Source organism: Microcaecilia unicolor, chromosome 5, assembly GCF_901765095.1.
Source record: "Microcaecilia unicolor chromosome 5, aMicUni1.1, whole genome shotgun sequence".
In the NCBI taxonomy this organism is placed as follows: domain Eukaryota; kingdom Metazoa; phylum Chordata; class Amphibia; order Gymnophiona; family Siphonopidae; genus Microcaecilia; species Microcaecilia unicolor.
The window spans coordinates 175131088-175153108 of record NC_044035.1 but is presented as its reverse complement, the minus strand read 5'-3'; the positions used below and the strand labels follow the sequence as shown (position 1 = coordinate 175153108).

General features: G+C 48.9%; 1 protein-coding gene across 1 annotated transcript in view; it reads right to left on the bottom strand.

The window, feature by feature from the left end:
• Nucleotides 1-22021, bottom strand: part of VAC14 (VAC14 component of PIKFYVE complex) — a 573384-nt gene that overhangs the window by 409166 nt on the left and 142197 nt on the right. The gene's annotated exons all lie outside the window — the stretch shown is intronic.

Sequence of the window (22021 nt, the reverse complement as noted above, 5' to 3'; positions counted from 1 at the left end):
AGATTATGAAAAATTAGCAACCCATTGGAATAATGAGTTAACCCTGAGGCTTAGGGGGGACCAGTTAAAGACTTGTGTGCTGAATATCCCCAGGGTGACAGAAAATGTGACGCTGAGAGAAACTCTTTACAAATTTGTAATGCGTATGTATTTTTCTCCACATAGGGCAATGAGGGCGGCAATGCGAACAGATGACGTCTGTGCGAAGTGTGCTCACTCCCCGGCGGGCCTTGGGCACATGTTCTGGCAGTGCCCGTGTGTCCTGGATTTTTGGAGGCGAGTGGCCAGACATGTGTCGGTCATTTGGGGAGTGAACTGGAAGCCCCATGCCGCGCAGTTATTTGATCTCTTTAAACTGCAGACACCTGGAGCAGTGGGGCTTAAACCCTTTTTGAAGAGAGCTATCCTTATGGGCAAGAAAGTTATACTTCATCAATGGATAGGAGCAGAACCCCCAACTTTCTCACAGTGGAAGTCCAGGATGATCTTTTTGTGTGCACTGGAGCGCAGGGGGGTGGGGGACCTAGCCTTGCCTAGAGGTGATGCTTTCTGCAGACGGTGGGCACCCTTTTGGGATTCCCTGACCCCAGTGGCACGCAGCAGGATTTTGAATTGCTGATTGGTACATCATGGTGACTCCCAGGGGGGGGGGGGGGGGGGGGGGGGGAAAGGGGATGGGGGGAGTGTACAGGGAGGGATTAAAGGGGAGAGGGTTAGACTGATATTTAGAAATCGGAGGGATCAGTGGGCTATAAATAGTTGCTTTGCGGGAGCAGAATATTCTGCCATTGAGAACTGTTTATAGGGATATGACTATGATGTATGGTTATATAATGTTTATAACTGCTCTGTCATCGATGGGTCTGGCGGAGCTCAACTTAACACAATGAAAAATTGAAGATGACAAAGATGATCCCTGTTAGCGGAAGCAGCACTGCGCAGGGGGCCATAAGAGCCAAGGCCCTTTGCGGCGAGACAAGAGGAGGGGTGTATCCCTTTGGTTACCTCAACATGGTGCACGACCATCCAATTTGACTGTGGGCGAGTGTTGGATAGGGGGGGGAGGGGGTGGGAAGTGGAGGGGATATAACAAGGAAAAATTTAAAACTATTAGATGATATTGTTAGTGCAGTTGACATGTTGTGTGATCTGTCTGATTTTCTCTGAGCAACTGTACAGGTGAAGTTATCAACAATAAAAATGATTCCAAATAAAGGGAACCAAGAAAAATTCCTATTCTTGCGGCATATATTGCCAACTTAATGCTATATTCAGATAGGCATTGCTTCCTAAGATGTTTCTTCCATCATAAAATTGTTTATTTCTGAATTTTAAATTGAGTATGTTCCCAGATGTGACTAAACCACACAAGAAAGTTATGTTGTAGAAGTTAAGGGTTTTATAGCTGGGCATTCTTTTGATTAAATTTTCCCTGTAAATGTGTTGCAAAATACAGAAGCCAGCACAGTTTATTAAATTCCTGAATGAGAAACTCCTACACAGTTCCCCTCCCATCACTTCTTTTCTGTTAGCGCTTTCATCTGACACCCAAGACTATGCTTCATTAAAGCATGTTGACAGCTACTTGATTGACCTATCCTAGTGTTGTATTATTTGTTATTTCCTATGTATTGTGAATGTGGATTCCTCTTAAACTGGAGTGGTAGAACACTGAATGAATTGAAATGTTTTCTCCTGCACTAGAACTGTACTGAATTTGTCTAATATCAAAGCAGTTATCAACAAGAGTTTCAGGAATGTAGTTTTTAAACTAGAAGATATATACATATATATATTGTGGTGTTACCTACAGACAAGTCACTGCTGCAGTGTAGCAGCATTGGCAATAGCGTTATTATACATAAAGAACATAAAAGACTCAACTCACAAAAGGGTGCAGAGGCACTGTTCATTGAAAATGTTACTAAATCTTTTGTCTCCCCTATAGCAGAAGATACAAATGAAAGACATCACCACTAATCTGGAAAAAAAACTGAGGATCAGGTAGAGTGAACGGAGACAAGTGATGGGAAAGACAAAGATATTGTGCTAGCTCAGCAGATTAGGCAGGCTTCCTAGTCTCTACTTTCACTAATGAGTATTACTACTGATGAGAATGGAAATGAAAACAATGATGGTACTAATGTTATTAGTGACCATATGTATAAGATTAACTATCACCAGTGGAGAAAGGTAACACTCCTGTGAAACACTTGCATTACTATACGAGAGAGAAAATGTGCATGACACCAGTATATCCCATGGGATCTACAGATGACATACTACATCCAGTAGCAACAGCTGTGAAATAGTGCTGTGATATGCACTGACAGATGTTAGAATCATGTTGCAATATGAGCATTACCTACTTGCTGCCATCACTGGCCAGTACTCCCTTTTGACCCCTTTTTTGTTGGAGATGTCTCTGAATGAGTTAGTTTTTCAATACCATGACTGTAATAAACTTCATTCTTAAGCAAGGGTATATGGAGTATGATCTCAATCTCTCAAATTTACTGAGAACACTCACTGTAGTACCTGAATAATAGATTTAGATTTAAAGATTTTATTTATAACCCACCTTTAACGAAGGCAAGGTACAATATACACACATAAAAACATATAATCATACAAAACAAAACATATCAAAAAATAAAGAAGAGAATCTAACCTACATCACAATTCAAGGATGGGCATTCAAAATGTTCAGAGTATCAGTCTTATACCTGACTATCATACACAGAAAAAGCCAAGCACATCAAGTGTTTCTTCAATTTACGTTTAAACATCAACAAATTAGTCTCATGCTTCAGTCCAGCTGGAAATCGATTACATTCAGAAGGCCCAGCAATCGATAAAGACCCTTTCCTAATCACATCTAATCGAAAATGATTCATAGCAGATACAATTAAATTTCCAGCATTCATTGACCACAACTGTCTCTGTGGAACATAACACTGAATAGTATTTTTCAAATACACAGTTGTGTCATGAAACAAATCAAGGTGAACCTACATCAACAATTTAAATTTCACCTTAAAAACTACCGGTAGCCATCCCAAACGCTTTAAGTTAGCTGAAATATGATCGTATTTCAACAAACCAAAAATGAGGCGTACCGCTGAATTCTGCACAATTTGCAATGAGTGAATACAAGTTGCAGGTAACCCCAAGTACACAGTATTACAACAGTCTAGGCCAGTTAACACCATGGCCTCCACTACTCTCACAAAATCCATTGCTGGAAGCAAACAGCGCAATCTACTCAAAAGATGTAGTTTAAAGAATGAAGTTCGAATCTGGTGCAGAATCTGTGATCTAAAAGAAAATCCAGAGTCCACTATACCCTTACAGAGGTACAGGACAAAGAAACAACCTCCGGAAATAAAAAAGCACCACCAGCACTCACAAAAAGCAATTCTATTTTATTCACATTCAACTTCAAAACGATTCCGTTTCAACCACAACAGAACTTTCTCAAACACATTCTGCATTTTCTGAACAGCATCACACACACTTAGAGTTACAGGAAAGAAGAATTGAATGTCATCCGCATAAATGCGGAAACAGAGTCCTAATGACTGCAGCAAATGCCCCAAAGGCCTCAAATAGAGGTTAAAGAGTACTACAGACAAAGCAGAACCCTGGGGTATCCCCCCGTAACCAAATCTAGGCACCATATATAGCATCCAAGGGAATGTGTAATGCATTTGATATACCATCTTTCTATGGTACAACCAAAGCAATTTGCATATCTACTATAATAAAACTCACCCTCAACGTTCTGAAGACAACGTTCTGAAGTCACTCAGTCACTCACTGAAGGGTTCATGGATTCATGGTGGTGAAGCCACAACACTGACCATGTCTCTCAGCCCCGCCCTCGCATGACGGACCAATCAGAAAAAACACCCTCAACATTCTGAAACACAAAGGACCATCACAACACCGTTCCCAGGCAACACTAGGCAACGTAAGACGGACCAATCAGAGGAAACTACGTGACAATAAGGGAGGAGCATTCCCCAGCAGAATGGCTCATTATCTGTGCAGCACGGAGAGCACAGAACCACCGCTGGAACGAGAGAAGAATATTCCTGCTGTGGGTATGTGCAAAAATAGACCGGGGGAGGGGGGGGAGAAATTTTAAATGCCTAATGCCAGTACTGAAGAGTGCCAGAGGGCCTATAGCACAGACTATATTTGGGATCGCTTGACATGGAGTCAGAGGAGCCGGAAAACAACGTGCCCGTCACCATCAGGGACGTGGGCGAACAGGACAAGCTGAGGCCCAGCTGGAAGGATTACCCGCGACCCAGCCAGCAGCAAACAGCGACCAAGGAAGTGGGAGGAGTACTCCTTCCCTGCCTAGGAATCGCTGGAGACTGGCTGCCAAACTAACAAAACAACCGCACACCGACGCACCACCTCCATCATTCGAAAGGCATCCACTCTTTCTTCAACAGAAATGCAAACTAATAATACAAAACAAACAAAAAATACATGGTTTCTCAGGCGGCTGCAGGTAACTCCCCAACCCCTTCCTCTTCACCTTTTGCCGAAGCGGCCAAGGACGTGCCCAACCATCCCCAGCCTCAGGCAAGCTGTCTCCCACCTCGGGGATTCCCCGAGCACCCGGAAAAAGACGGCGCTGATTCCTGCAGCGCATAAATATTCCAGCATTCCCCTGCAGCCGGCCTGAAATGGACCAAACATACCGGATCACCCCCCGACGGCCCGAGACCGTGCTCTTCTCCCTTCTGCCAACTTAAAACAACCATCCCCGTCCTCAGGCAAGCCGTCACCCACCTCCAGGATGCCCAGAATCCCAGCCCAATGGAAAAAGATGGCGCTGCTTCCAACAGCACATTTCTCTTCCAGCATTCCCCTACAGCAGCCCTGAAACGGTCAAAAAATACCAACAGACAAAGAACGTGCTCCTCTACCTTCCGCCCATCTAAAACAACACTGCTGCCTCAGCACAACACAAAAAAAAAAAAAAACATGGAAAAAAAAAACAACACTCAACAAAGGCTGACCCCCCTACAACCACATTTACATTTCACCAACAGAAAGACCTCCCTCCACAAACCTCCTTGACAGACAAAACCACACACACACACAATACAACAGAAACACACCCTCAAAGCCACACACCAATCCAACCCACTTTGCCAGCACAGCACATCCCCCAACCCCCAAGCAAAAAACAAAACAAAAAAAGACACACATCAACAACCTGCACACACACCACACACTCACACACACAAAATAACTCTGTGACACATACACACACACACAAAAAACACCACATGCTAGCGCCCGTTTCATTGGTTTCGGAAACGGGCCTTTTTTACTAGTTTTATATAAGTACTTTTACTTGTCCCTAGTGGGTTTTTGTACCTGGGGCAATGGAGGGTTAAATGACTTGTCAGGGTCACAAAGAGCTGCATTGGGAATCAAACTAGAGAGTTGCATGGGGACATACATTTCCCCCATCCCCACCATTGATCTCTCCATCTCCAATCGAACCCACAAGAGTCAACATTATTATTTTTTGCTTGAAGCCCTCTGTTTCCTTCCAACCCCAACAGCTGCCCGTGGTTTTATGGATGGTATATACTATTCATCCAATGAGTATTCCAAACCTTATTCTGGTGCTCCAACTGCCTCTCTCCATCAAGGAGTTATATGACAGAAGATGGCATGAGCCTATCTGGCCCATTATTTGGGCTGAAGTCAGTGGGTGGGGCTTGTCGCCATATTGAGTAATTCAAAACAATAGCAAACTTGTGAGGTTTATACTGTTTTATTAAACCTCCTTGGTTTTGCATTCTCTTTGTTAGGAGGGGATCGGGGAGTTTTCGAGGGGTTTGTGAAGGGAGGGAGGGTATATTCAAAATGTTTTTGTCAGTGCTCCAGAGCTTGTTTTGTTATTTGCAATGTTGTATCAGGGATTTAAGTTCTGTGCTATCCCTCGGATTCTATATAGTGCGCTTAGATTTAGGCGCCAAAATTGGCACGGATTCTATAACACTGCACATAACTTAATTGGCTTAACAAGCTAATGAGCACCGAAAACAGCACTTAACAAGCAGTAACGAGCACTAATTGGCACTGGTTAGAATTTAGGCGCACAACTTGCTAAGAGCATTCTGTAACAATGTGCACTGAACTTCTAATGCGCAGCGAAAACACATGAGAGTAAAGCGCCAAGAAAATCAGCACAAAGTCCAGCCAATCAGAATTGTCAGCAAAGCTAAGTAACCCTGTTGTAATAGATTAATGGCAACGGAGTGGATTAAGTAAATTCAAGTTACTGAAAGATAAAAAGTTTAACCTAGAAGTTCACAATTGAAGTATGTAAAGAATGGACACAAAAAAAGATTGAAGTCCAGATCAAGATCAAAAGGTGGTAGGAGGCTGGTGCAATGATGTAAGAAAATGTGCGATAAGAGGTGATAAAGCCTCATGTGATATGCACTTTACAAACTGAGCACTAGAAAAATAAAAATATTTATTTTAAAGTAATTAACTGTACAAATATAAATACCTGATGAGAAGGTGGATGGTTGAACTAACCTTGACCAGGCAATATGGAGAAGTCAAGCACAGTTACTCCTATCATCAATTACCTCTACCATGCAAACTTGCCAGTAGTTAATCTACGCAGGAGCTGTTAGAGCTTGTGTAGGGCTGTTCAAAGCTTCTCTCTTCTGCATACTATTACCTACAAGAAGGTTACTATGGCCCCATCCAGATGATGCTGGATCCAACACACGAGGAATTGATCTGGAGCCACTACATATAGCTACCTAGAAGAAGACAGACTAGAGAAAAAGAAAGGCCCCGAATACTGCGCTTCCCTCTAATTATGGTTTTACATATGGACAACCTATTTAGGTGACCAAACACCTTATCCTTCTCTTCACCAGGAAGAGAATACAAAACGTTTGGCCTTGGCCCCTTTAAAGCTAGAAACAGACATCACAGCCTGAGGAGATCCCATCTCCAGTTGCTGGATGTACCTGGAAGTACTAGGGAAATGGAGACATATGACTAACCAAGAAAACAGGATCCTCCTACAGATTAACATTTCTCATGGCTCACATGAGAGCTATCTGGAGATCAAGTCACCAGCTTCTCTCTCACCAACCACCTCCCCAGTGAGGTACTATCCCTTTTATGGAGGCAATCTCATCCTGTCTGCTGAACTATCATCTCCTCCTCCTCCTCTTGCCCCAGGCAGTAAAATACTCTAGCACCCCAAACAATGCCAAAGTAAACCTGTACTTTCTTCCATGAAGACACCAGATTACGGCTCAGAAAGGGTCAAGCAGAACCTGAAGGTGCTGCCAAAGAAGGATATCCATAATTTATTTTTAATTATTCTTAGGTTGCAGAAATGTTTTAATGCATCACAAGCCTAATCTGGGCTTAAAGGCACTGTGAAGCTTCACTTGTATAGACTGAGGAGGAAAGAGGAGCTCTGATATGCATGTGAAGCCACCTGTTGAAATATTAACTCAGTAGAGAACAGGAGATGTGCAGGCTCTGCTGTGCCCCGAAGGTAGATATGCAGCCTTTCTGAACTTTCCCATTTCTCTGTCACATGGAAAGAGTAGTTACTTACCTGTAGCAGGTGTTCTCCGAAGACAGCAGGCTGCATATTCTCACAAGTGGGTGACATCACGTCGGCCCCGGAGGATTTTCAAGCAAAATCTAAAAATCTCTTCAATGGCATTCCGTCGCGCGAGCGATCACACCGCGCATGCGCGCACACATCTTCCCGCTCGCTGCATGGACACACCCCTCAGTTAAATCCAAAAGATGAAGGAGACAACTCCAAAAGGGGAGGTGGGAGGGTTTGTGAGAATATGCAGCCTGCTGTCTTCGGAGAACACCTGCTACAGGTAAGTAACTACTCTTTCTCCGAAGACAAGCAGGCTGATATTCTCACAAGTGGGGTATCCCTAGCTCCCAGGCTTACACAACACAACAAACAGTGGTCAATTGAGCCTCGCAACGGCAATGACAAAATAAAAATTGACCTGAAAAGAAGAAACATCTAAATGAGAGTGTAGCCTGGGACAGAATAAAAACGGGCCTAGGAGGGTTGGAGTTGGATTCTAAAACTCCAAACAATTTCTGCAGCCCCGACTGCCCAAACCGACTGTTGCGTCGGCTATCCTGCTGAAGGCAGTAGTGAGATGTGAATATGTGGACTGATGACCACACCGCAGCCTAGCAGATCTCTTCAATAATGACTTATCTTAGATGAGCCACCGACTCAGCCAAGGTTCTAATAAAGGGAGTCGTGACATGGCCCTCTATAGTCAGTCCAGCCTGGACAAAAGCGAAGGAGTTGCAATCTGCTAGCCAATTAGAAATTGTGCGGTTCCCGACAGCAACTCCCCTCTATTGGCATTAAGCGAAATAAACAACTGGGCGGACTGTCTGTGGGAGCTTGTCCGATCCACGTAAAGGCCAACGCTCCCTTGCAGACCAAAGTGTGCAGCTTGCTTTCACCAGGACTTGTATGAGGGCGAGGAAAAAATGCTGGCAAGACAATTGACTGGTTCAGATAGAAACTCAGACACCACCTTTGGCAAGAACTTACGAGTGCGTGCGGAGGACTACTCTGTTATGATGAAATTTAAGGAAAGGAGCATGAACCACTAGAGCCTGAAGCTCACTGACCCTACGAGCTGAGGAAACAGCCACCAAGAAAATGACCTTCCAGGTCAAGTACTTCAGATGGCAGGACTCAGTGGCTCGAAAGGAGCTTCCATCAGTTGGGAGAGAACGACATTGAGATCCCATGACACTGTAGGAGGTTTGACAGTGGGCTTTGACAAAAGCAAGCCTCTCATGAAGCGAAGAACTAAAGGCTGTCCAGAGATAGGATTACCCTCTACATGACAATGAGAAGCACTAATTGCACTAAGGTGAACCCTTACTGAGGTAGTCTTAAGACCAGACTCTGATAGGTGTAGAAGGTACTCAAGCAAGGTCTGTGTAGGACAAGAAAAAGGATCTAGGACCTTGCTGTCACACCAGACGGCAAACCTCTTCCATTTAAAAGAGTAACACCTCTTAGTGGAATCTTTCCTGGAAGCAAGCAAGACTCGGAAGACACCCTCAGAAAGACCCAAGGAGGCGAACTCTACACCCTCAACATCCAGACCGTGAGAGCCAGAGACCGGAGGTTGGGATGCAGAAGCGCCCCCTCGTTCTGAGTAATAAAGGGACGGAAAACATTCCAATCTCCACAGTTCTTCTGTATATAATTCCAGAAGAAGAGGGAACCAGATCTGACGGGGCCAAAACAGTGCCATCATAATCGTGTTCCTTCGGTCTTGCTTGAGTTTCAGCAAAGTCTTCCCTACCAGGGGTATGGGAGGATACGCATACAGAGGGCCTGTCCCCCAATGAAGGAGAAAGGCATCCGATGCTAGCCTGCCATGGGCCTGCAGTCTGAAACAGAATTGAGGGACTTTGTGATTGGACTAAGTGGCAAAAAGATCCACTGAGTGGGAGCCCCACTCTCGGAAGATCTTTCGAGCTACAGTTATGCTCAACGACCACTTGTGCGGCTGCATTATCCTGCTCAACATGTCAGCCAGACTGTTATTTACGCCGGCTAGATAAAAGGGCTTGGAGAAATATACCGTGTTGGCGAGCCCACAGCCACATCTGCACGACGCCCCGACACAGAGGGCGAGATCCAGTACCCCTTTACTGTCGAGGTAGACATCGCAACCCGATTGCCTGTTTGAATTAGAAGAATTTGGTTGGATAGCCGATCACTGAAAACCCTTAGAGCGTTCCAGATCACTCACAACTCCAGGAGATTAACCTGGAGACGCTTTTCCTAAAGGGACTAAGGACCACCACTGAAGGAAATTCCGAAAACTGGCAGACAGTTGGGTCACATCCTCTAGATTCCCTGAAGCTTAATACCACTGGGAAGCTGGGATCCACTGAGCGGATGTAATGTGTAAACGTGCCATGGGAGTTACGTGAACTGTGGAAGCCATGTGCCTTAGAAGTCTCAATATTTATTGAGCTGTAATCTGTTGAGACGGTCAATCGTCGGGATAAGGGAACACATGCACTCCCAGTCTACGTAGAGACGCAGCAACCACAGCCAGGCACTAGAAAAAAAAATACTCTGGACACAAATTGGGTAAAAGCATCCTGTAAGTCCAGACAGCATAGCCAATCGGTTTTCTGAATTATGGGAAGAAGGGTGCCCAAGGAAAGCATCCTGAACCAAAAATTTGTTCAGGCCCCTTATGTCTATGAAGGGACGCATCCCCCCTGTTTTCTTTCCCACAAGGAAGCACCTGGAATAGAATCCCAGCCCTTCTTGCCCTGGTGGAATGGGCTCGATCGCATTGGCACTGAGAAGGGCGGAGAGTTCCTCTGCAAGAACCTACTTGTGATGGGAGCTAAAGGGTTGAGCTCCCGGTGAGCAATTTGGAGGGTTTGATTCCAAATTGAGAGTGTATCCTAATCGGACCCCGACAGGCAGAACGGCCAGTACGGACAGTTTATATAGTGGGTATGCTGAATTGGAGTCAGTCAAAACCCTGTCTCTGGTTTTTGCTGAGGAGCTGCAGGGGCCTGCTTAGGTGCACGCTGTTGACTAGAACGAGCGTGCTGTGGCAGCGCCTGAACCGGCTGTCGAGAAGCAGGAGTATACATACGACCCCTTGAGGCGTAAGGAAAAAAACTCTCTTCCCGTTATAAAACTTCCGAGAAGAGGAAGTGGATGCACAGAATATCTGCAATTTTCTGCTGATTCAGTCTCCTCCAGGTTGGAGGCACGACGCCATGAGAGTCTGCGCATCACTATACCCAGAGCAGAAATCTAGATGTTACATCGCAAGTGTCGAAAATGCCCCTGGACAGGAAGCAGCGACACACCTTGTGCTGCCTGACCAGCTGGTGAAAAGGATTAGCCTGCTCCGGTGGGAGTGCTCGTAAAGATCCGGTAGGACTCGATTTTGAAGGCAATCATGCCAGCCTGGTACACCATTCTCCCAAAAGAGGCTAAGGTTGTATGCTCTGGCCCCGGGGTCGCCGAAGCAAGTTTCCAAAGCTCCTATCTGTTCTGAGAGCAGAATCCACCACCCCAGACCTAATGAAACTGGATTCCCCATGGATCCGATACTGGGATTCAGTCTTCTTGTATCATGAAAAAGAACTGTGGCAGAAGACTTAGGTGGAGATGGATAGTCCAGGACCTTGAGCATCTGGGCCCTGGGCTGACTCACAATCTCCACAAGGAAGGGAATGGCCTCAGACAATACCAGCACAAAAGATGAAAAATACAAAGTCTCCGGAGAGGAGAGCTGCTGTAAGGTGAGGAAGTCGAGACAGATAGAAGATCTAGAGAATCCTCAGCAGAGAAAACTCCATGAGCGTCATGGTCATCAGATGAGGCATCATCGGATTGAGCTAACAACTCAGACAGAGCAGCTCAGACCGAAATCCATCCGACATGAAGGCGCGGTGACCTCAACGACGGGGACGAGAAGTTGACTCCCCAGGCGACTCCAGTGAAGGAGAATCGACCCAGGAGGCTACCTACACCGATACCGGAGGCAGTACCGGTGAAGGGGATCCGATCCCAGGCAAAAAGCTAGGTGCCGCAGGAGCCGCTAGCTCCAATGGCACCCAATGGTACCGAAGCCTAAGGCAGAATCTGCAAATGCTGGGGAATCGATACCAGACTGCCAGATGACCTGCATGTCCATAACAGAGATGGGACCGATGGGACCCATGGTACCGATGGCACCCATGGTATCGATGGTACCCATGGCACCCAAGGTATCGATGGTACCCATGATACCCATGATACCTGGTACTGATGGTACCCATGGTACCGATGACACCCATGGTACCTGGTACCGATGGTACCCATGATACCCATGGTACCCATGATACCTGGTACCCATGGTACCTATGATACCTGGTACCCATGGCATCCATGGTACCGATGGCACCCATGGTACCCATGATACCTGGTACCGATGGTACCCATGGTACCTATGGCACCCATGGTACCGACATCCGGTGCCAGGGTACCTCCATAACAGAGGGAGGAAAGCTCTCGGCACCGATGGTACCGACGTCCGGTGCCAGGATACCTCCATAACAGAGGGAGCAAAGCTCTCGGCACCGATGGTACCGATGTCCGCCAATGCGCCCGAATGACCTGCAAAGCAGGAGGCGCCGAGGAGGGTGGAGAGCCACTCGATGCATCACTGTACCCAGCGTGCATCGGTCTCTAGGCAGCTGGCGTCGGACTCAAGAATTGATCTCCTTTGGGCATCCCTGGCATGTAGCGTACGTCTCTGCATTTTGAGACACTACTTGCATTTCTCAGGGAGATGATCCGGCCCAAGACACTGAATGCACCAGCTGTGCGTGTCAGTGACAGAGATCGTCCGGTGTACCCAGCGTGCATCGGTCTCTAGGCAGCTGGCGTCAGACTCAAGAATTGATCTCCTTTGGGCATCCCTGGCAAGTAGCGTACGTCTCTGCATTTTGAGACACTACTTGCATTTCTCAGGGAGATGATCCGGCCCAAGACACTGAATGCACCAGCTGTGCGTGTCAGTGACAGAGATCGTCCGGTTGCAGCGGGCACAAGGCTTAAAGCCGCTGGGCGTCTTCGATGGCATCTTTGACCACAAAAGTAAAGCTTCCTTATAAGTTTTGATTCCCATGTCAGGCACAGCCCCTTGGGACTCTGGCAATTACTAAACCTTTCCTTGCCCCAGGTACAAAACGTACCTGTATATGTAAGCCACAATGAGCCTGCCATGAGTGGGAAAGGGTACAAATGAAAAAATAAAGAGGTTTAATTATAATTTTAAAAGAATACTCGAAAGGGTAAAATAAAAAAGAGATTTAACTCCGAGGACCTGAAGAAACACGAAGCGCTAACGAACTCCGTGTCTCCTCAGACGCGGAAAAAGAAGAACTGAGGGGCGTGCCCGTGCAGCGAGCGGGAAGATGTGTGCGCGCATGCGCGGTGCGATCGCTCAACAGAACGCCATTGAAGAGATTTTTAGATTTTGCTTGAAAATCCTCCGGGGCCGATGTGATGTCACCCACTTGTGAGAATATCAGCCTGCTTGTCTTCAGAGAAAGTGGGAGATACAGGGCTTGGAATGAGTTGCTTATGTATCTTTGGTGCAAATAGGAAATTAAAATACTGCTGATACCATCAAAACAGTAGCGCTGCCTAAGTCTTACTCCATTTACACTATACAGTCCACAACTCAATCTGAGGAACCTCTCCAGCTTCATTTCTGGCTGGGTGCTAAACCTCCAATGTTATACCTGCCCACCTGGCATCTATTTACTTGCCTGCCTAATCCCAAGCCAGGCCTTGGCTGTGACATTGAATGCTATGACTTAGCTGCAGTGTGTCACCTCCTTATATTTCCAGACATACTGGAAGCAAATGGAGAGAAAGCAGATTGCACTCACCTAGCTGGTGCCTGCTTGCTTGCCTGCTTCCAGGCCAGGCCATAACACACTAGCTAACACAATGATCTGCCATAACTTACCTGAAGCATGGCACCCCCACCCCAACATACTGGAAACAAGGAGAGGGAAGGGGGGAATGTGATCACTTTAGACCCCTTGATCAAATTTCAATCCAACCCATCACCATAACAGACCAGGAAGCTGGCTGGCAAAAGGCTGCACTGAAGGATTTTTTTGTAGTCTTCTTCTAAAAATATTAATTGGTCTGTACCCAGGGAATGTAACCCTTTCCAAGAATACTAAAGGACAGAAATCACTACAGCCACAAGCCGCATGAGGATTGAAAGGGGAGGGAAAGGGAAAAGGACCCAGCACCACCAGATTTAGCGCCCATGGGTTCTGTGGACCAGCCTCCACCAATTCTAGCCCTCTAGTCCATTCCCAGAGGGGGAGGAAACGCTCTGTGGACTTGTCTGCACTAATCCTAGCCGTCTAGTTAGTCCCAAGAGGGGAGAGAAATCAGCTCCAAAGGACTGTTGCCTGCAGCTTCCCGCTAACAAGTATCTGGACCTACAGCCTTCCAAGGAGAGGCTTGCGTGTAGTTGCTGCATCAGGCCACCTGTCTGCACCATCTGCTGGAGCCAGAGAAATACTGAGGAGGTAAAGCAGCACCAGCAAACCTATAAAGGGAGTGAAATCACCTCCGAGCTTTTTTATTCTGACTCCTTCTGCTGGCAGGGGGTCATAACTCATTAATCTGGAATGGTTTGGCATGGACAATAAGGAAGCACAGTCTGAAGAGGGCTTGTTCTGTATAGGCTCTATTAGTATGCACATATTTTCTATTTTGCAATGACAATACATACGTACTTGAAAGAAATCTGGCTGTCAGCATTTACAGCTACTTTGAGTCATGCATAAGTATCAGCTAACTATTCATTTGGACCATGCTTTTGAGAAAAGAGGGGCAACTGTATTTTCCTCTCTGGTATTTAAATCTACGCCTGCCTTCGCTGTCGACGTTGCGACTTCAGTTAAAGCGAATGATACATACCTGTAGCAGGTGTTCTTCGAGGACAGCAGGCTGATTGTTCTCACGACAGGGTTGACGTCCATGGCAGCCCCCACCAACCTGAAAAAAACTTTGCGGGTGGTCCCGCACGCAGGGCACGCCCACCATGCATGCACAGCCATCTTCCCGCCCGTGCGCGACCGTTCCCGCTCAGTTTAATGACAAGCAAAGGAATGAGTAAAACGCAACTCCAAAGGGGAGGAGGGAGGGTAGGTGAGAACAATCAGCCTGCTGTCCTCGGAGAACACCTGCTACAGGTATGTATCATTCCCTTTCTCCGAGGACAAGCAGGCTGCTTGTTCTCACGACTGGGGTATCCCTAGCTCTCAGGCTCACTCAAAACAAGAACCCAGGTCAATTGAACCTCGCAACGGCGAGGGCATAACAGAAATTGACCTACGAAGAACAACTAACTGAGACTGCAGCCTGAAGAGAATAAATCGGGTCCTGGAGGGTGGAGTTGGATTCAAACCCCAAACAGATTCTGCAGCACCAACTGTCCGAACCGATTGTCGCGTCGGGTATCCTGCTGGAGGCAGTAATGTGATGTGAATGTGTGGACAGATGACCACGTCGCAGCCTTGCAAACCTCTTCAATAGTGGCTGACTTCAAGTGGGCCACTGACGCTGCCATGGCTCTAACATTGTGAGCCGTGACATGACCCTCAAGCGCCAGCCCAGCCTGGGCATAAGTGAAGGAAATGCAATCTGCTAGCCAATTGGAGATGGTGCGTTTCCCGACAGCGACCCCCTTCCTATTGGGGTCAAAAGAAAACAATTGGGCGGACTGTCTGTGGGGCTGTGTCCGCTCCAGATAGAAGGCCAACGCTCGCTTGCAGTCCAATCTGTGCAACTGATGTTCAGCAGAGCGGGTATGCGGTCTGGGAAAGAATGCTGGCAAGACAATTGACTGGTTAAGATGAAACTCCGACACCACCTTTGGCAGGAACTTAGGGTGAGTGCGGAGTACTACTCTGTTATGATGAAATTTGGTATAAGAAGCATGAGCTACCAGGGCTTGAAGCTCACTGACTCTACGAGCTGAAGTAACTGCCACCAAGAAAATGACCTTCCAGGTCAAGTATTTCAGATGGCAAGAATTCAGTGGCTCAAAAGGAGGTTTCATCAGCTGGGTGAGGATGACGTTGAGATCCCATGACACTGCAGGAGGCTTGACCGGAGGCCTTGACAAAAGCAAGCCTCTCATAAATCAAACGACTAAAGGCTCTCCAGAGATGGCTTTACCCTCTACACGATGATGGTAAGCACTAATCGCACTGAGGTGATTCCTTACTGAGTTGGTCTTGAAACCAGACTCTGATAAGTGCAGAAGGTATTCAAGCAGGTTCTGTGCAGGACAAGAACGAGGTTCTAGGGCCTTGCTCTCACACCAAACGACAAACCTCCTCCACTTGAAAAAGTAACTCTTTTTAGTGGAATCCTTTCTAGAGGCAAGCAAGACAAGGGAGACACCCTCAGACAGACCCAACGCAGCAAAATCTACGCCCTCAACATCCAGGCCGTGAGAGCCAGAGACTGAAGGTTGGGGTGCAGAAGCGCTCCGTCATTCTGCGAAATGAGAGTCGGAAAACACTCCAATCTCCACGGTTCTTCGGAGAACAACTCCAGAAGTAGAGGGAACCAGATCTGACGGGGCCAAAAAGGCGCTATCAGAATCATGGTGCCGTGGTCTTGCTTGAGCTTCAGCAAGGTCTTCCCCACCAAAGGTATGGGAGGATAAGCATACAGGAGGCCGTTCCCCCAATGGAGGAGAAAGGCATCCGACGCCAGTCTGCCGTGCGCCTGTAGTCTGGAACAGAACAGAGGCAGCTTGTGGTTGGTCTGAGAGGCGAAAAGGTCCACCGAGGGGGTGCCCCACTCTCGGAAGATCTTGCGTACCACTCCGGAATGGAGCGACCACTCGTGCGGTTGCATGACTCTGCTCAGTCTGTCGGCCAGACTGTTGTTTACGCCTGCCAGGTATGTGGCTTGGAGAAGCATGCCGAACTGGCAAGCCCAACGCCACAACCCGACGGCTTCCTGACACAGGGGGCGAGATCCGGGGCCCCCCTGCTTGTTGATATAATACATTGCAACCTGATTGTCTGTCCGAATTTGGATGATTTGGTAGGACAGCCGATCTCTGAAGGCCTTCAGTGCGTTCCAGACTGCTCGGAGCTCCAGGAGGTTGATCTGAAGATCTTGTTCCTGGAGGGACCACAGTCCCTGGGTGTGGAGCCCATCGACATGAGCTTCCCACCCCAGGCGAGATGCATCCATCGTCAGCACCTTCGTGGGCTGCGGAATTTGGAATGGACGTCCCAGGGTCAAATTGGTCCGAATCGTCCATCAGTGCAGCGAATTGCAGCAACTGACAGACAGGCGGATGACATCTTCTAGATTCCCGGTAGCTTGGCACCACTGGGAAACTAGGGTCCATTGAGCAGATCTCATGGAAGGCGAGCCATGGGAGTCACATGAACCGTGGAGGCCATAAGGCCCAGGAGTCTCAACATCTGCCGAGCTGTGACCTGCTGAGACGCTCTGGTCTGGGAAGCGAGGGACAGAAGATTATGCGCCCTTGCTTCGGGAAGAAAGGCCTGAGCCGTCTGAGAATTCAGCAGAGCTCCTATGAATTCCAGAGATTGGACTGGCTGGAGGTGGGACTTCAGGTAATTTATCACAAACCCCAGCAGCTCCAGAAGGTGAATAGTGCACTGCATGGACCGAAGAGCTCCTGCCTCTGAGGTGCTCTTGACCAGCCAATCGTCGAGATACGGGAACACGTGCACCCCCAGCTTGCGTAGATACGCCGCATCCACCACGAGACACTTCGTGAACACCCGTGGTGCAGAGGCGAGCCCAAAGGGCAGCACACAATACTGAAAGTGCCGTGTCCCCAGACGGAATCGGAGATACTATCTGTGAGCTGGCAGTATCGGGATGTAAGTATAAGCGTCCTTTAAATCCAGGGAACATAGCCAATTGTCTTTCTGAATCATTGGTAGAAGGGTGCCCAAGGAAAGCATCCTGAACTTTTCTTTAACCAGATATTTGTTCAGGCCTCTCAGGTCTAGGATGGGGCGCATCCCCCCTGTTTTCTTTTCCACAAGGAAGTACCTGGAATAGAATCCCTGCCCTTCCTGCCCGGGTGGCACGGGCTCGACCGCACTGGCGCTGAGAAGGGCGGAGAGTTCCTCTGCAAGTACCTGCCTGTGATGGGAGCTGAAGGATTGGGCTCCCGGTGGGCAATTTGGTGGAGTGGAGACCAAATTCAGGGTGTATCCGCACCGCACTATTTGGAAAACCCACTGGTCGGAGGTTATAAGAGGCCACCTTTGGTGAAAAATTTTCAACCTCCCCCCGACCGGCAGGTCGTCCGGCACGGACACTTTGATGGCGGCTATGTTCCCATGGATCCAGTCAAAAGCCCGTCCCCTGCTTTTGCTGTGGAGGCGCAGAGGGCTGCTTAGGCGCACGCTGTTGACGGGAATGAGCGCGCTATGACTGTCCCTGTGCCTGAGGAGGCCTTCGGGCCGGCTGGGTGTACCTACGCTTGCTGTAGGCGTAGGGTGCAGCCTGCCAGGCCCGGAAAAAATGTCCACCTGCAGAGGTGGATGCTGAAGGCGCCCGGTGGGAGAGCTTGTCGAGAGCGGTTTCCCGCTGGTGTAGTTGGTCCACCAACTGCTCGAACTTCTCGCCGAAAATGTTATCCCCCCGGCAAGGGACATCCGCCAGTCGCTGCTGGGTGCGGTTGTCCAGGTCAGAGGCACGCAGTCAGGAGAGTCTGCGCATCACTATACCTTGGGCCGCAGCTCGAGATGCCACATCACAGGTGTCAGATACCCCTGGACAGGAACTTTCTGCATGCCTTCAGCTGCCTGACCACCTCCTGAAAAGGCCTGGACTGCTCCGGGGGGGAGCTTGTCGACCAGGTACGCCAGTTGCCTCACATTGTTCCGCATGTGAATGCTCGTGTAGAGCTGGTAAGACTGGATGCGGGTCACGAGCATGGAAGATTGGTAGGCCTTCCTCCCAAACGAGTCCAGAGTGCGAGACTCCCGCCCAGGGGGCGCCGAGGCGGTATCCCTCGAACTCCGTGCTCTCTTGAGAGCAGAGTCCATGACCGCCGAGTCATGAGGCAATTGAGGCCGCATCAACTCTGGGTCAGAGTGGATCCTGTATTGGGACTCCGCTTTCTTGGCGATGGTGGGATTAGATAGTGGCTTCAGCCAGTTCCGAAGCAGTGTCTCCTTAAGGACATTGTGCAACGGCACCGTGGAAGACTCTCTAGGTGGTGATGGATAGTCGAGAACTTCAAGCATCTCCGCCCTCGACTCATCCACAGTGACCACGGGAAAGGGAATGCAAATAGACATATCCCTGACAAAGGAGGCAAAGGAGAGGCTCTCAGGGGGCGAGAGCTTCCTCTCCGGTGAAGGAGTGGGGTCGGAGGGAAGGCCCGCAGACTGCTCTGAGGAGAAATATCTGGGGTCCTCCTCCTCCCCCCACGAGGCCTCCTCCTCCTCGGTGTCCGACATGAGCTCTTTCAGCTCAGACCTCAACCGGGCCCGTCTCGACTGCAAGGAACCACGTCCTCGATGATGGCGTCGAGCGGTGGACTCCCGCGCCGGCGGGGACGAAGCTCCCTCCATCGACGTCGACGGGGACTCCACCTGCGTGGCAGTCGACACTGGTGCTGCAAGCGGCGTCGGCGTCGGAGGCCTCGGCATTGGGCCAGAGCACACCGGCGCCTCCATCATCGGCGCAAGCAGAGCCTGGCGCATCAGCCCTTCCAAGATCCTGGGAAGGATGGCTCGGAGGCACTCGTCGAGGCCCGCTATCGGGAAAGGCAGGGGGGCCGGTGTGGGTGTCAGTGCTGGAAGCTGCTCGGATCCAGGAGACGGTACCGAAGTGCCAGCGGACTGACGCAGCGACACATCTTCAACCGAGGGGGAACGCTCCTCCCGGCACTGCCGCTTCCTGGGCATCGAGTCGTCCCTCGAAGTACCGGAGCTGGCAGTCCCGTGCGCCGTGGGCGACCGATGACGGTGCTTCTTTGCTTTCTTTCGATGCCCGTCATCGGCGCTCGGCGGAAGAGACGAGGAGGAGGTAGAACCCCCCCGGCCTCGAGGAATCGGATCCGACAGGGTTCGTTCCCGATGGCCCTGGGTAGAGGGAGTAGCCGGGGCAGACTTCCCGCGCGGCCGCTCACCCCCGCCGTCACCGGCAGGCCGGCGGGCCAACGGTACCTGTACTCCTGGGGTCGGTGCCAGAGTCGGCTCCGATTTCGTCGACATCGGTACCGGTACCGAAGACCCGGCCGTCGACACCGATGCCGTCGAGGTCAACGTCGAAGGGCCGGCGCAAGTTCCAAAAAGACGGTCCCGAAGAACTTGCCTCGCCACCTGTGTCCGCTTCCTTAAGCCGAGACACAAGGTGCACGCCTTGGAATTATGCTCCGGGCCGAGGCACTGGAGGTACCAAGCGTGGGTATCGGTCTGCAAGATCTGCCAGCCGCACCGACCACACTTTTTGAATCCGCTCGGGACCTTCGAGGACATCGACGGAAAAATTGCGTCGGCGAGGTCAAAGTCATCGATGGTGGCGGTGAAGAGCACACCCGAAAAAGAAACGACCGCGCGGCCACAAGGCCGCGACGAAGCGCCCTCGCAGCTAAGAACGACGAGGTCTCTTTTTTTTTTTTTAACGAATAAAAGACTACACGAACGCGTACGCTAAACAAGAAAAAAACGCGACTAGGCCGCAATCCGGTTTCCGGGGCTGACAAAGAGAAAGACGATAACACGTCTCTCTCCAGCGCGGAATAGAAAAAAACTGAGCGGGAACAGTCGCGCACGGGCGGGAAGACGGCCGCGCATGCGCGGTGGGCGTGCCCTGCATGCGGGACCGCCCGCGAAGTTTGTTTCCGGTTGGTGGGGGCTGCCGTGGACGTCAACCCAGTCGTGAGAACAAGCAGCCTGCTTGTCCTCGGAGAAAATAAAAATTTTAAAGGCAGGGTAGCAGGAAGGAAAGGAGGACTGTTGTGGGAGAAGAGGGCGGGCAGGTAGGGGCTAGGGCGAGTCAATGGGCATGAATGGGAGGGGAGAGGAGAAATTGCTGGACATGGAGAGGAGGGTAGAGGAGAATCACTGAACATGGATGGAAGGGGAGGGCAGAGTAGAATTACTGGACATAGATGGAAGGGGAGAAAGGAGAAATCGCTGGACATGGAGGGGAGGGCAGGGAAGAGAGAAGAATTGCTGGATATGGATGGAGGGGAGGGCAGGAGAAATGCAGGACACAGGAGAGGGAAGACAGAAAGGAGATGCACATGGATGGAGAGGAAGGGAGAGAGAAGAAATGCTGGATATGGATGGACTGGAGGGCAGGGAAGAGAGGAGAAATGTTTAAATGTTAACCAAAGACAGAATAGTTTGTCTCAGAATGATTGTCTGGTGACACCCCATGTGAACCCAACAATACTAAATGCTGACCCAAAAAGAGTATGTGAATTTATTATGTAGTAAATGATATTAGAAAAAGACCTGCATGGTCCATCCAGTTTGCCCAACAGGATAAACTCTTAGCATATGATATGATAGCATAGGCATACTTGATCTTGAACTGTCCTGTCCTTGTCATTTTCAGGGCATATCAAGTGCTGGAGCTGCTGTTGAAGCCCACTCCAGCCGAATCAGATCTATCTAGTCACAATCGGGACACAGACCATAGAAGTCTGCCCAGTACTAGCCTTAGTTCCTAACTACTGGATCTGCTGCTTAAGCAAGGCTAAGTTATTTTGATTCCATTCTCTTTCCATATAGGAATCCACACATTCTTGAATTCCATTACCGTTTTCATCCCCCCCCCCCCCCATCTTCTGTGGGAGGGCATTCCAGGCATGCACCACCCTCTCCATGAAAATGTACTTCCTAGCATTACTGCTAAGTCAACACTCCCCCCCCCCCCCTCCCCAATCTTCATTCATATCTTCTAGTTCTACTGTTTACCCTTCTCTGGAAAAGGATTTTCCATATTAATACCTTTAAATTAAAACATCTGTATCATATCACCCCATCCCTCCTTTCCTCTAGGGTATACATATTCATGTCCTCAAGTCTCTTCTAGTACATGTTTTGGTGCAACTCCCATAACATTTTTGTCGCTTTTCTCTGAACCGCTTCCAGTCTTTTTACATCCTTAGCAAGATATGGCCTCCAAAACCGAACACAATACTCCAAAGTGGGGCCTTACCAACAACTTGTACAGGGATATCAACACCTCCTTTCTTCTGCTGGTTATAACTCTCTCTATGCATTAGAGCTCATTTTCATAATATTTTAATAATATTTTTAAACATATTAATAATATTTTTAAACATATTAATAATATTTTTAAACATCTGCACTACAGTAGGTACTTGAATCCAAAAGAAAA